The sequence below is a fragment of the Rattus norvegicus genome, chromosome 12, assembly GCF_021556685.1.
Source record: "Rattus norvegicus strain SHRSP/BbbUtx chromosome 12, alternate assembly SHRSP_T2T, whole genome shotgun sequence".
NCBI lineage: Eukaryota > Metazoa > Chordata > Mammalia > Rodentia > Muridae > Rattus > Rattus norvegicus.
In genome coordinates, this window is record NC_141545.1 from 11,566,047 (window position 1) to 11,577,547 (window position 11,501).

General features: G+C 47.9%; 1 pseudogene; it reads right to left on the bottom strand.

The window, feature by feature from the left end:
- Window positions 1–10,763: 10,763 nt before the first annotated feature.
- On the bottom strand, window positions 10,764–11,096 carry LOC148002163 (nuclear cap-binding protein subunit 2 pseudogene; annotated as a pseudogene).
- Between the last annotated feature and the right edge of the window lie 405 nt (window positions 11,097–11,501).

An 11,501-nucleotide genomic window follows, 5' to 3' on the forward strand; every position in this document is an offset into this window, starting at 1 on the left:
ATTTTCGTAGTTTCCTTAGGATCCAGTTCACTGCAGGCTTGCAAGGAGATTGATGCATTTAACAGGTCTCTTGATACATAATTCCAATTTGCTTTTCTAAAGGTTGGAGTGAATTTGCATTTTTTAAAAAAAGACTTGTTTTCTCTGTGTCTCTTTGTGTCTTCCTGTGTCCCTCTCCCTCCCTCTCTTTTCTTCTTCCTTCCCTCCCTCCCTCCCCTACCCTCCGTCTCTCCAAGACAGGGTTTCTCCAGGTACCTTGGCTGTCCTGGGACTCTGTAGACCAGGCTGTCCTCAACTCAGAGTTCTGCTTGCCTCTACCTCCTAAGTGCTGTGATTAAAGACATGTGCCACCATGCCCTGCTATGTTCTTTTTTTTTTCCTTAAAAACAAAACAAAAACCAAAGTACAACGTCAAAAGATGCCTTTTATGTGTATGGTAGTTTTGATGCATTCCACATATGTGCAGTACCCACAGAGGCCAGGAGAGGGCACTGTATCCCCAGAACTAGAATTACTGACGATGGTGAGCAGTGGGTGCGGGGAACTGAATCTGGGTCTTTGGCAAGCATAGCCAGCGCTCTTAACCACTGAGGCGTCTCTCCATCTCTAAATGTACATGCTTTGATGATGTATGGGCATTCTAAAGGGCAAGACTTTTTCTCCCTTCGACTTGGGGAATACCGTAGCGCCTGGTGTTTTGTTTTAACTTGAATAGGTTTTATTATTTTTCCAAGAACGCATTTCCTTTCTGCAAGCTGCAGGGTGTTGGGAATCCTCAAGTGCTCCAGTGAACGGAATTCACCCAGAAAAAACCGCTTCAGCCCCTTTGGGTAGTTGAAGCATACAGTCTGTCAAGGCCCCTTCTAGATACCCACGGGCTCGCGTGTCCCCTGGGTGTTTCTTGATCCCATGGATTAGATCGGTGGAGTTCTGGGTTCTTCCTGTCCTGCTCATCGTTTTAACATTTAAACCCAGGAGGCAGTCAGCAGGACGATGCTTAAATAAAACATTAGCCAACCGTCTCCTGGATCGCAAACCCTTCTGTTCTCAGGCCCAGCTGTGTATTGAGGCTGCCTCATTACTTCCTTCCTCTCTGGGCCTGGGGTACTTCCTCTCCGAGCCTTTCCTGACTCTGTTTACCCAGCCTGGCTATGCTTGAGGGCCTCTCTAGAGGACGCTGGCCCATCTGCATTTTTACTCAAGTCAGGGCGTTTTTTCTTTGCGTTAGTTCTGCCAAGAACTTTTACATTTGTCACTGCTAAGGTTTCTACTTCTCTAGCAGTTACCCCCTTCCCCCCCACCCCGCTTTGTGCATTTCCTGATCCATTTCTCACTAATCTGCCGACGGCCTGATGCTTCTCACATGTTAATGTCGTTCGTTCATTTAAAGATGCCCAAATTACAAAAAAACAGAAGCAAACAAACAAACAAACAAACAACAACAATAACAACAAAACCAACAACGCAAGTAACAGCTGTTTTCTCTATAATAAATGTAAGCTTCTCGGGAAATTTACTCAGTCCTGGAAGGATTCATAAATCTTTCAAAATATCATTACATACATGGCTTCGAGCTCCCAAACAGAATGGCAAACCTCATCCTTAGTTATTTATCTCTCCTTTATCTTGGCCCTCAATACCTTATCTCTTCCCAAGCCCAGTTCTACAGATAATCAAAACCTGAACCCTATCTACAAGGAAAAAACAAGGACAGTTGCCTGAGAGATTTCTTCATTTAACTCTGAATCTCATTCTGTAGGATTTGAGAATGATCTCATTCTAAAAACGATTCTATAACATTCGAGCCATTAGCTGCTCTTTGAGGACGTTTGTCTTGTTGGTCATCACTATGCTGAGAAGAAGTAGACTTTTATAGTGTAACATTCAAGATTTCCTAATTTTTAGGACATCTCAGCAGCCACAGTTATTACAAATTAACAATAATGGCTGGACAGATGGCTCAGTGGTTAAGGCTGCTCCTCCAGAGAACCTTGGTTCCTTCCCAGCTCCCACGCAATGACTCACAAGCACCTGTAACTCCAGTGCTAAGGGATCTATCGCCCTCTTCTGGCCCCTGTAGGCACTGCATGCACATGGGCCATATATTCACATGCAAACACTCATACACATAAGAATAAAGTTAATAATAGATACCCAGAACTATCAGGTTGTCTTCAATATGCATGCAGAGAAATGCTCTTTATAGAAAATGTCATTCAAGAACGGTATGAAAAGGCACGCTGTAGAAAATCAACAAGGAACCAGACTAAATATAATAAGAGTAAGTATACTTATGTTCTAAATATGATTATAATTACCTTACAAATATAAGTCAATAAAATCAAAGCAAAGGGGTTGTGAGAGCTAGAATTAGAAGGAAAAATAAAGAAAACCTATGTCACTAAAATCTACGACTTTTTTTTTCCTTCAAGGGTTACTGTCTCTCAGCTGCTGAAAAGCAAGAAGGCTCGGTGTACATGAAATCCCAGTCAGTTTTGATTCCGTCATATAAGTGCTGTGAGAGAGCCGTCAGCAGAGAGCCCCAGGCAGCATGAGACCCTTTGTCTATTTCCTCTAAGTTTGACCATTGGACATAAGGGATTCGATGTAATGACAGCAAACCAGAAGAGCGAGCAACGCTGGTTGGTTCGGGTTTGTCTTGGCACCTTCATAGCTGGGAAGATGAAGCTACCCTTCCTCTGGTCACAGACAGGGCACTTCTTGGAAGAAAGCTTTGGTGACCTGCCTCAGGGGTGAAGGGAAAAGGGAAGGCAGGAGTGACTGTCCTGCCTCTGCTATTTCCTCCGACACAAGGTGCTCCTCCAGAGGACCTCGGTTCGGTTCCCAGCCCCCACAGGGTGGCTCACAAACACCTGTAACTGCAGTGCTAGGGGTTCTAGCGCCCTCTTCTGGCCTCTGTAGTCACTGCCTGCACCAGATGCTCCACACAGCCTGAGGAGTGGGGTGCGTGGGATGAAGTCGGCTTCTAGAACCTTCGAGGTGCTGGCGAGGTCTCTGTGAGTCCTGAAGACTCAGGTGGAGTTTTAGGTTCCCTTTTCTTGTAGAGGCCAGGAGGTGAAGGCCGAATGGAAGACAGAAGAGTCAAAAACAAGGCACAGGGAGATGTTGGCGGGCAGCAGAACGCAGTTTTCTAGATGGTGGCCCAAACCTTCAAAATGAAAGAGCGTTAGCGGTAGATAGATTGCTTCCCCGGAGGCCACAAAAAATTAAGCACATTTTTCTTTCTCCTCCTTCAATTTACAAAGGCTAATTATCTTATTAAGAATTCTCCTTGATCAATGCATGTGTAAAGAAAAAACGCGCTCTCCTGGCTCTCGCCTAACGAGGCCATCTGAGGCTGTGGGAAAAGAGATAATGGCGAGCATTCTTCTTAGTGATGAATGCATTCGTTGGTTCTGCACCCAAAGTAAAGTGTGTGAGATGGGAAAATAAGGAGCACCCAGCAATCACCTCAGCAAAGGCGGAACAGGTAGTGTATAGCTACGGTTTGAGACGAGTAACCATGGCAACACCGGGCATCAGAAGAGGATCTGGAAGCACAGAGAGGATTCAGACAATAGCGGAGGAAGAGAAGCGAAATAAACGTCCTTTGCCACTGTGGTGCTGTAGATAGAGGAGGGGAAATTCTTCCCTCAGAAAAGGTTGATCGAGGATGAGAGTCCGGGCAAATGAGCTTTTGGAAAGTTCCACAGCCCTTACCGGCTCGCGGCCCATTTAGATCATTGAAGCGAGACCTATACAGCAGCCTTCCTTTGGAAAGGGATGTCACATTGTCACAAATAGAAGAGGGGATTTCAACTGAGAAGTTGCCTTCATCGGATTAGGTCTGTGGTGGGCGTTTTCTTGATTGCTCATTGATGTGGGGCGGACCCAGCACACTGTGGGTGGTGCTAAAAAAGGGAGCTGCGTAACCCAGAGCCAGCCCACACGTAAGAGGTATCCCTCCACGGTCTTTGCCTCGGTTTCTGCTTCAAATGCCTACCTCAGCTTCTCTCAGAGATGGAGTGTTAACCTGTAAACCCTTTCCCTCCCGAAGTTGAGTTTCGTCAGTGTTAATCACAACAGAAGAGCTACCTAGAACACACATATCATTTCCCAGTGACCTCGGGACACCATAGCCAGGAGCACTGTCAAGTGGGGGAACAGTTTGTGAACTCGGCAGACGTAGGAGACAGAAACCTTTGTATATTCACATCTCTTGGGCTCCGTAAACTTTCTGTGCAGTGGCTGTGGGGGAAGGGCCTCATAATCCTAACTTGGCCCAGCACAGTGACTACAACGGAAGCCCCTTAGGTTTGCACCTTAGGGAATGGTGTTGCGACGTGAAGGAGAACGGAGGACACCACCATTGAGAATCAGATCTGGGCTCTTGTCACTCCATGTGGAAGGTGCTATGGCCAGGAATGAAGAGGCAGGTCCGTCCCTCCCCAGCCCCGCCCCCTTGTTCCCCTTAGCCCCGCCCACCCCTCACCTTGCTCATGCACTCAGAGTAGCAGAGACTGTCCCGACTCCATACTATACCTATGTATAGTTTCCCTGAACAGCCACTCCCGCACGGAACAGGCTCTCCCTGTGGCTCCTTCCACTGCCATCTCCCCCTGTGTAGTAGCATCTATGGTACTGACTCGTTAGGACACAGATGCTCTAGGCCCCTGGCCAGTGCTGGGGCTGCCGCTTCCAGAGTCTCTTTCTAATGATGTATTTAGAAGCAACAGTGCTGGAAAAGGTACCCGCTGCCCCATGGGGTGAGGGTCACCCTTCCTTGGAGGAAGCTACCTACTGCCCCGTAGGGGATCACCCCTCCTTGGATGCAAACCTCAAAACCTCTTTTGATGCTTTCAAAAGAACCTGCTTCTCTAGGATCAAATTAAAAAACAAAACAAAAAAGCTCATGGTTAGGAACACTTGCTACTCTTCCAGAGGACCCATGTCCTCAGGGAGCTCAGAACGTTCTGTAACTCCAGCCTCAGACGATCCACAACCTCTTCTGGCCTCTACAGCCTCCCCTCACCGCCCCCCTCCCCAGCATATGTTCACAGAAATGTACGCACATACACATAAATATAGGGGACCAATGAGGGGTTATTCATCACAGACCTAATTCCGTGCCCTTTCCTGGTTTCTCCCTCTTCCAGCCCCAAGAAACAATAAATTAACGTGTCTACCTCTTCCTCCCCCCTTACCCTTCCTCCTACCACCTTACCCCTCTCCTCATCCCTTACCCGCCCCCGACCCCTTCCCCTTCTCCCCCTCCCCTTCCCCTTTCTCCAGCCTCTAACTTTCCCTACCAATTCATAATCCAGAGAGAACAGCATCTTTACGTCCCCTCGCTGCAGAGGAGTGGGCTAGGGCAGCTCGAGTTCACTAGAACGCGCAAAGGCCACGCACCTGATGCCATGGCCCTCTTTTAGGTGGCACGCTATGGTCCTTTAGGCATCGAGTAAGGGTTTTCCTAGCACAAGGGTGGCTTAGCAATAGGCAGCCAAGAGATCCCCCCAAAGTCACACCACGCAACAAACCTCACGCAAGAGATTTCTTGGGGGAGGAACACAGGGGGTTGGCCACCTCTGAACAGGAAGAGAGACAGCAGAGGGCTGAAGAGGAGGGCTTGTATGGGGGGCTCTCTGGAGTGTGTACAGTGAGCTAGTGGAAAAGAACACAGCAACAGGTTCTTTTGTCTGCCGAATCACAGGGTCTAGATTTCTAAGCCTCAGGGGATCGAGCCAGTGGGCAGGGTGTTGTCCTATGGCCCTGGTCATGGTCTTAGTATCAAGTCAGGGGCAGGGTGTTTTTCCCTTGTCCCCAGTCCCTATATATTGTATTCTCTTGTACAACTGCCATTTAGGGGACACCACATGTTCATGTCAGACCTCATAGGTCAAGGAGACTTGCCACTCCGCATCACACACAGGAAGACTGACATTTCAGAACACCCCCTCCCCCAGCATAGCCACACCCCCTCGAAGATCGAACTCATTACAAACCATTTTATTCACAGCAGGGCAGCGCGGCATTCAGTGCAGTAAGAAAGCACGCCATAGGGCTGGGGATTTAGCTCAGTGGTAGAGCGCTTACCTAGGAAGCACAAGGCCCTGGGTTCGGTCCCCAGCTCCGAAAAAAAGAACCAAAAAAAAAAAAAAAAGAAAGAAAAGAAAGCACGCCATTCGGTTCCCGACGGGAAGAGCGCCATGTTGTAATTACCGCTGTGGGCCCTCCACCCTCAGCTAGCTTTGCTTCCATTGGTATTGTCTTCTCAGGGACGGCAGACGCAGGGCAAGCGCTTCTTCAAAGCTCACCTTTGGCTCTGTCTCATCCCACCACTGGTCACCAAACATCTTTTAAAACCAGATAGGGGGCTGGGGATTTAGCTCAGTGGTAGAGCGCTTACCTAGGAAGCGCAAGACCCTGGGTTCGGTCCCCAGCTCCGGAAAAAAAGAACCAAAAAAAAAAAAAAAAAAAAAAAAAAAAAAAAAAAAGAACCAAGACACTACTGATTGACCAGGGTCACAGAACAGACTTGGGAGCTGAAGCAGACCCTGAAGGGACGTTGTCCAGCATGTTTAAAGGATTAAAACTATGGAGATGGGGGGCGGGGAATGGCGGTCTCTAGCCTTGTCTAATCACGTTTTGACATAAGGAGTCGGACTCTAGCCTTGTCCAATCATATTTTGACATAAGGAGTTGAGCAAGGGAATTTTGCCAGTCAGGCTGGGAGCTGCTTCCTGGGCATGGGAAAACAAACTTGTTTGACCCTGTCAGCAAGGTGGAGAAGTTGCCCTTGAAATGGCTGGACTCAGACAATTGTCTTCTTACAAGTTGTCTCTGAGATGATTGGACTCAGACAACTCTTTCCTTATGACAGAAGCAACTGGTCAAGAGTGACAAGAGGGGCCGGGGAAACAGCTCAGCTGGGAAAATGCTGGCACTGTATGTAACTAGTATGTAAGGAGTATATAAGGAGTGTATATCTGAGCTCGATCCTCAGCACTCCCATGAAGATGTGCACATGTGGCCATGCACATCTGTAACCCCAGCACTTGGGATGCAGAGGCAGCTGGAGTCTCAGGGCTCCCCATTGGCCAGGCTAGCTGAACAGTAAGTTCCTGCTCAGCGAAAACCCTGTCTTACGAAAGAAGGTGAAGAAAAATAAAGACACAGACACTGATTTGCAGCCCACCTTTCTCTCTCTCTCTCTCTCTCTCTCTCTCTCTCTCTCTCTCTCTCTCTCGTGCACGCAGTGCAGGTGAGATGCTCACCCTCACAAACAGAGAGGGCAAGAAGGAGAGGGAGCGAGGGGGAGAGAAAGAGAGAGAGAGCAAGAGAGGGATGGAGAGAGAAAGTGAGAGAGCAAGAGAGAGCAGGAGAGCAAGTGAGAGAGTGAGCACATGAGAGAGAGACAGAGAGAAAGAGAGAGTGAGAGAGAGAGAAAGAGAGAGAGAGAGAGAGAGAGAGAGAGAGAGAGAGAGAGGCTGTAGGCCTGGTCATCCCAAGGCTATCCCCGTAGATATTGATGCTGAACTGGCGTTCATCTTTGTGAACTTTCCACTGGCCTCACGTTTCAGTGCACAAGCCACAGACATGAAGTTAAAAGGCCACATTAGCCTGTCCCTCTGTGCTTCCTGAAAAGTGTGCCCAGTGTTAAAGGTGCTAAGTGTGTTCTAGGGGGATGAAAAGGTCCCCACTGGCAATGGCAAACACTCAGAGAATAAAGAAATCAAGGCTCTACAGGGAGGGAGGAAATTATAATCGAAAGCATACAGACGGCTGTAATGTTTGACAGTCAGAGACATTTCAGTCCAGGGAGATGGAACACAGCCATCTTGCCTCAAGACCATTACAGAAATCCCAGGCTACTGATGAAAACGAAAACAAACCGTCCGCCATTGCACTCCCTTAGCAAAAATAACATTTAGCGGAAGTGGGACGAGAATTCTCCATGAAGTGATTGCACATCGATTCCTTGCTCCAGCTGAACCATAGCCCAAGGTTGTGTGCTTGGCTCTCTTTTCTCATAATGTCTCACAATGATGATGAATTCAGTTTGATGTCTGATTACACAAAGTAAATTTGCCAGAAACACACTGAAGTCTAAGCGTTAAAATAAGGCTGAATTTCAGAACGTATTCTGAGCACTCGTCTGGCGGTTCTAGCAGCAGAGTGCAGCTCTGTGTATATGGTTCACTGAAGGCTGGCCCTCAGTTGTTCTGGTGTGTGTGTGTGTGTGTGTGTGTGTGTGTGTGTAGTAGTGAGAGAGGAAGGGAGACCTACCAAGCCAGTCAGAGCAGCCGAATCAACACTGTGGATTAATGGGGTGACAGATGCTACAGCCAGATGCCAGGCCGCCCTCGCCTCTTAGAATGCGCTTTGAACAGGTTTTGCCATGAATTGAAAGGAAACAAAGGAAACAGGATAGTGTAGTGGAGGATCGATTAAGTCCTGGAGAACTTGCAGAACTTATGGATGGTAAACTTTCTCCTGTTGTCCGTACAGATGCATCTATGTATCTGTACACATATTCACTTTGTGAGTGGCTTTGTACGCCGGTGAGCATAGTGGATGTGTGTCGTGGTGTATGTGCATGCGTGTGTGAGGGTACATGTGCACAGAGGCCAGAGGAGGAAGCTGGGTATCTTGCTCCACCAATCTCTCCTATTTCCTGGAGCTAGACTGGCAGGCCTTGGGCCCCAGCGAGCCTTCAGCTTCTGTCCACCGCAGCCCTGGAGTCACAGATGCATGTGCCTGAGGGTCCATCCAGCTTTCTAGGTTCGGTCGGGGAGCTGCGTTCCAAGGCATCCATCTCTCCGCACCTTCAACACAAAATTTAAGTTCTAAACATCCATGACACCCACCTAAGTCCCACCACCTTCTTGGAATCTTCTAGGCTTCTCCAAACCTCTCCATCCTTTCTTCTAGAATGTTTTCATTCAGTAAAATGTTATCAGTCATTGGAAATGGACAATTACTCCCCAAAGCAATAAGAACAAACATAGAACTAGTTAGAAGAGAGACTGTAGAAGAAATGGTGAAAATGTCCGATTCCTCGAACTTGCAGGGTTTGCTGTGAGGGCTTTCTGTGACTAACTTCTGGTTCCCCATAACATTGTGAGGCAAATACTATTCCACCTCAAAGAAGCAGAAATAGAGGGGCAGGTTGATTTAAGTATTGCTGTGTTAGTCAATGGCAGAATGGGATTAACCGGAAACCAGTCCTTTCTCACCCATTACTCAAATGCTCTGTGCTCTGGTTTCTTGGTCTCCAGAACAAAAGCACACTAGTCTACACTTGCCCTTTCTAATGTATACAGTCAGCATGAGACTCAAATGGAAGAGTTGGTCTAGAATACTTAAAGAGTGAAATCAGCCCTACTAGCATTAATGCAAAAACATTTCTTATCGTAACATCCCTGGATTGCCTCGTATGATAGACTTGGTTCTCAGGAGGACGTCCTGTGAGGCAGAACTCTGGTAGTCATAATTTTATGCGACCTTAAGATGCTATGTAGCCACAACGCCATTCATTTGATTTTACGAGGCATGCATATGTTGATGGTTCCAGCCCAGGAGTGACCCAAAGCTACGTGTGCTCACATCTCCAAGTTCTGCTGTTTTCTTCACAAGCTTTGCTTTGTGACATTATATGGAGGCCACTGGCTACAGAGGGCTAGAGGGGACAATTCCTTTTTCTGGTCTCTGTTTTCCCCTTGGCCCCGAGGCCACACCCTTGAGCCTTCCGGCACCTCTGCTTTGTGTGGGCTCCACTTCCTAGACATGAACACATGACGGAGAGACACCACAAAACTCCTTCTGAGAAGGGGCGCTCCTGACTTCCAGATAGGCAGAATGCACGTTATCTCTCCCATTCCCAGTCACCTCTGCAGCCATCTGGGATCACAACCCATTACTCTCAGAAGTCCTTTCCAGTCTGCTTGTCTGTGATTCACAGAATCTTTTCTTTACATTCAACCAGAGATCCCTTAACTTAAACCCTCCTGGACTGATTGAAGGTCAGCTTTTATTTCTTACTAAATCTGACTCCGATTTCTTATATGTATACATAGTGGTTCTAGCCACAGATCTGGTCACTCATCTGGAAGCCATGGGTTATGATGTCATGCGGCGGGTGACCTCACTCACAGTATCCCTGGTTTCTATGGTAAAGCATGCAATGTACACTAGTATGTACATTATCCTAAACTTGCTAACAAGATTCCTTTAACTCTGTTGACCCACTACCCTGCCAAACCATTGGCATCACGTCTCTTCGTATGAACAGAGTTTTACAAACTCCCCAAAGATCCAGGGATCAATGGACAATCAGTAGGTTTTGGCAAAGAGCACTCGGGTAAAATTCCTCGGGTTATAACTTCACAGAAAAAAAACAAGACAAGCTCTCTCACTCTTTTTCCTCACTCTCACTCTTTTTCCTCACTCTCACTCTTCCTTCCGCTCTTCCACTCTCTCTCTCTCTCTCTCTCTCTCTCTCTCTCTCTCTCTCTCTCTCTCTCTCTCTCCCTCTCTCTTCCTCTCCTGGCTTGACATGATAACCTGTGTGTGTGTGTGTGTGTGTGTTTCTTTCATCCTGTAGGCTTTCGCCCAATTCTCGGTACTATGTCAGTGCTGGCGCCAACAAATGGAGGTCCCACCGAGATCAGAGAAGAAAGGGGGTACCACCTACGGGACGTCCCTGGAGCCCGGCCGGCATAGGAGAAGGGACGGATTGGAGAGGAAAACCAGAAGTGACTTCAAGTACATCTCTGACACTGATGAGACCTTGGGTGATGTTCTCTGACATCATCAACTGTGCTGACAAACCGTGAGCTGTGTTGTTTTTGTGCCAGTTTTCCATAGCCGCCTCTTCCAGCATCGTAGTCCTCCGAGACTCATCCCGAACCTGACCCCCAGACTGCCCACGTCTATGCTGCCTGACCTCCTTTAAGCCTGCATCCTAGCCTGCGCGCATGATCCGGTCGCCTGGACGAGTTCCGTTCGTGTACATAATTGTGGTCTCTGCATCTGCTCTTGAGTAGTATTCCACAGAGTCCACGGGCTGTTTCCTCCATCCTATCCAGACCCATGACGAGCTTCTTTATATCACCACTTTTTTTTTTTTTTTTTTGGTTCTTTTTTTCGGAGCTGGGGACCGAACCCAGGGCCTTGCGCTTCCTAGGTAAGCGCTCTACCGCTGAGCTAAATCCCCAGCCCATATCACCACTTTTGCTGGAGTTTATAAGTCTGTTCTTCAGTTGTATAAAAAGGAAAGATTTCCAACGTACGACGCACAGCTTTCTTCAGCAGCTTTTCTTGTTCTTCACTGTCACCGCGGAAGTGCTGGGCCTGGAACTCTCTGAGCTCCACTTAGGAATCGCTGCACAGCGCCCTCAGGAGGCCACTGACATGATGCAGAAACACGAACTATGACTGGGCCACTGCTGGGCGGACCAGGCGGCCGTGGCCTGGATTCACTTTTTAAAGAAGACAAG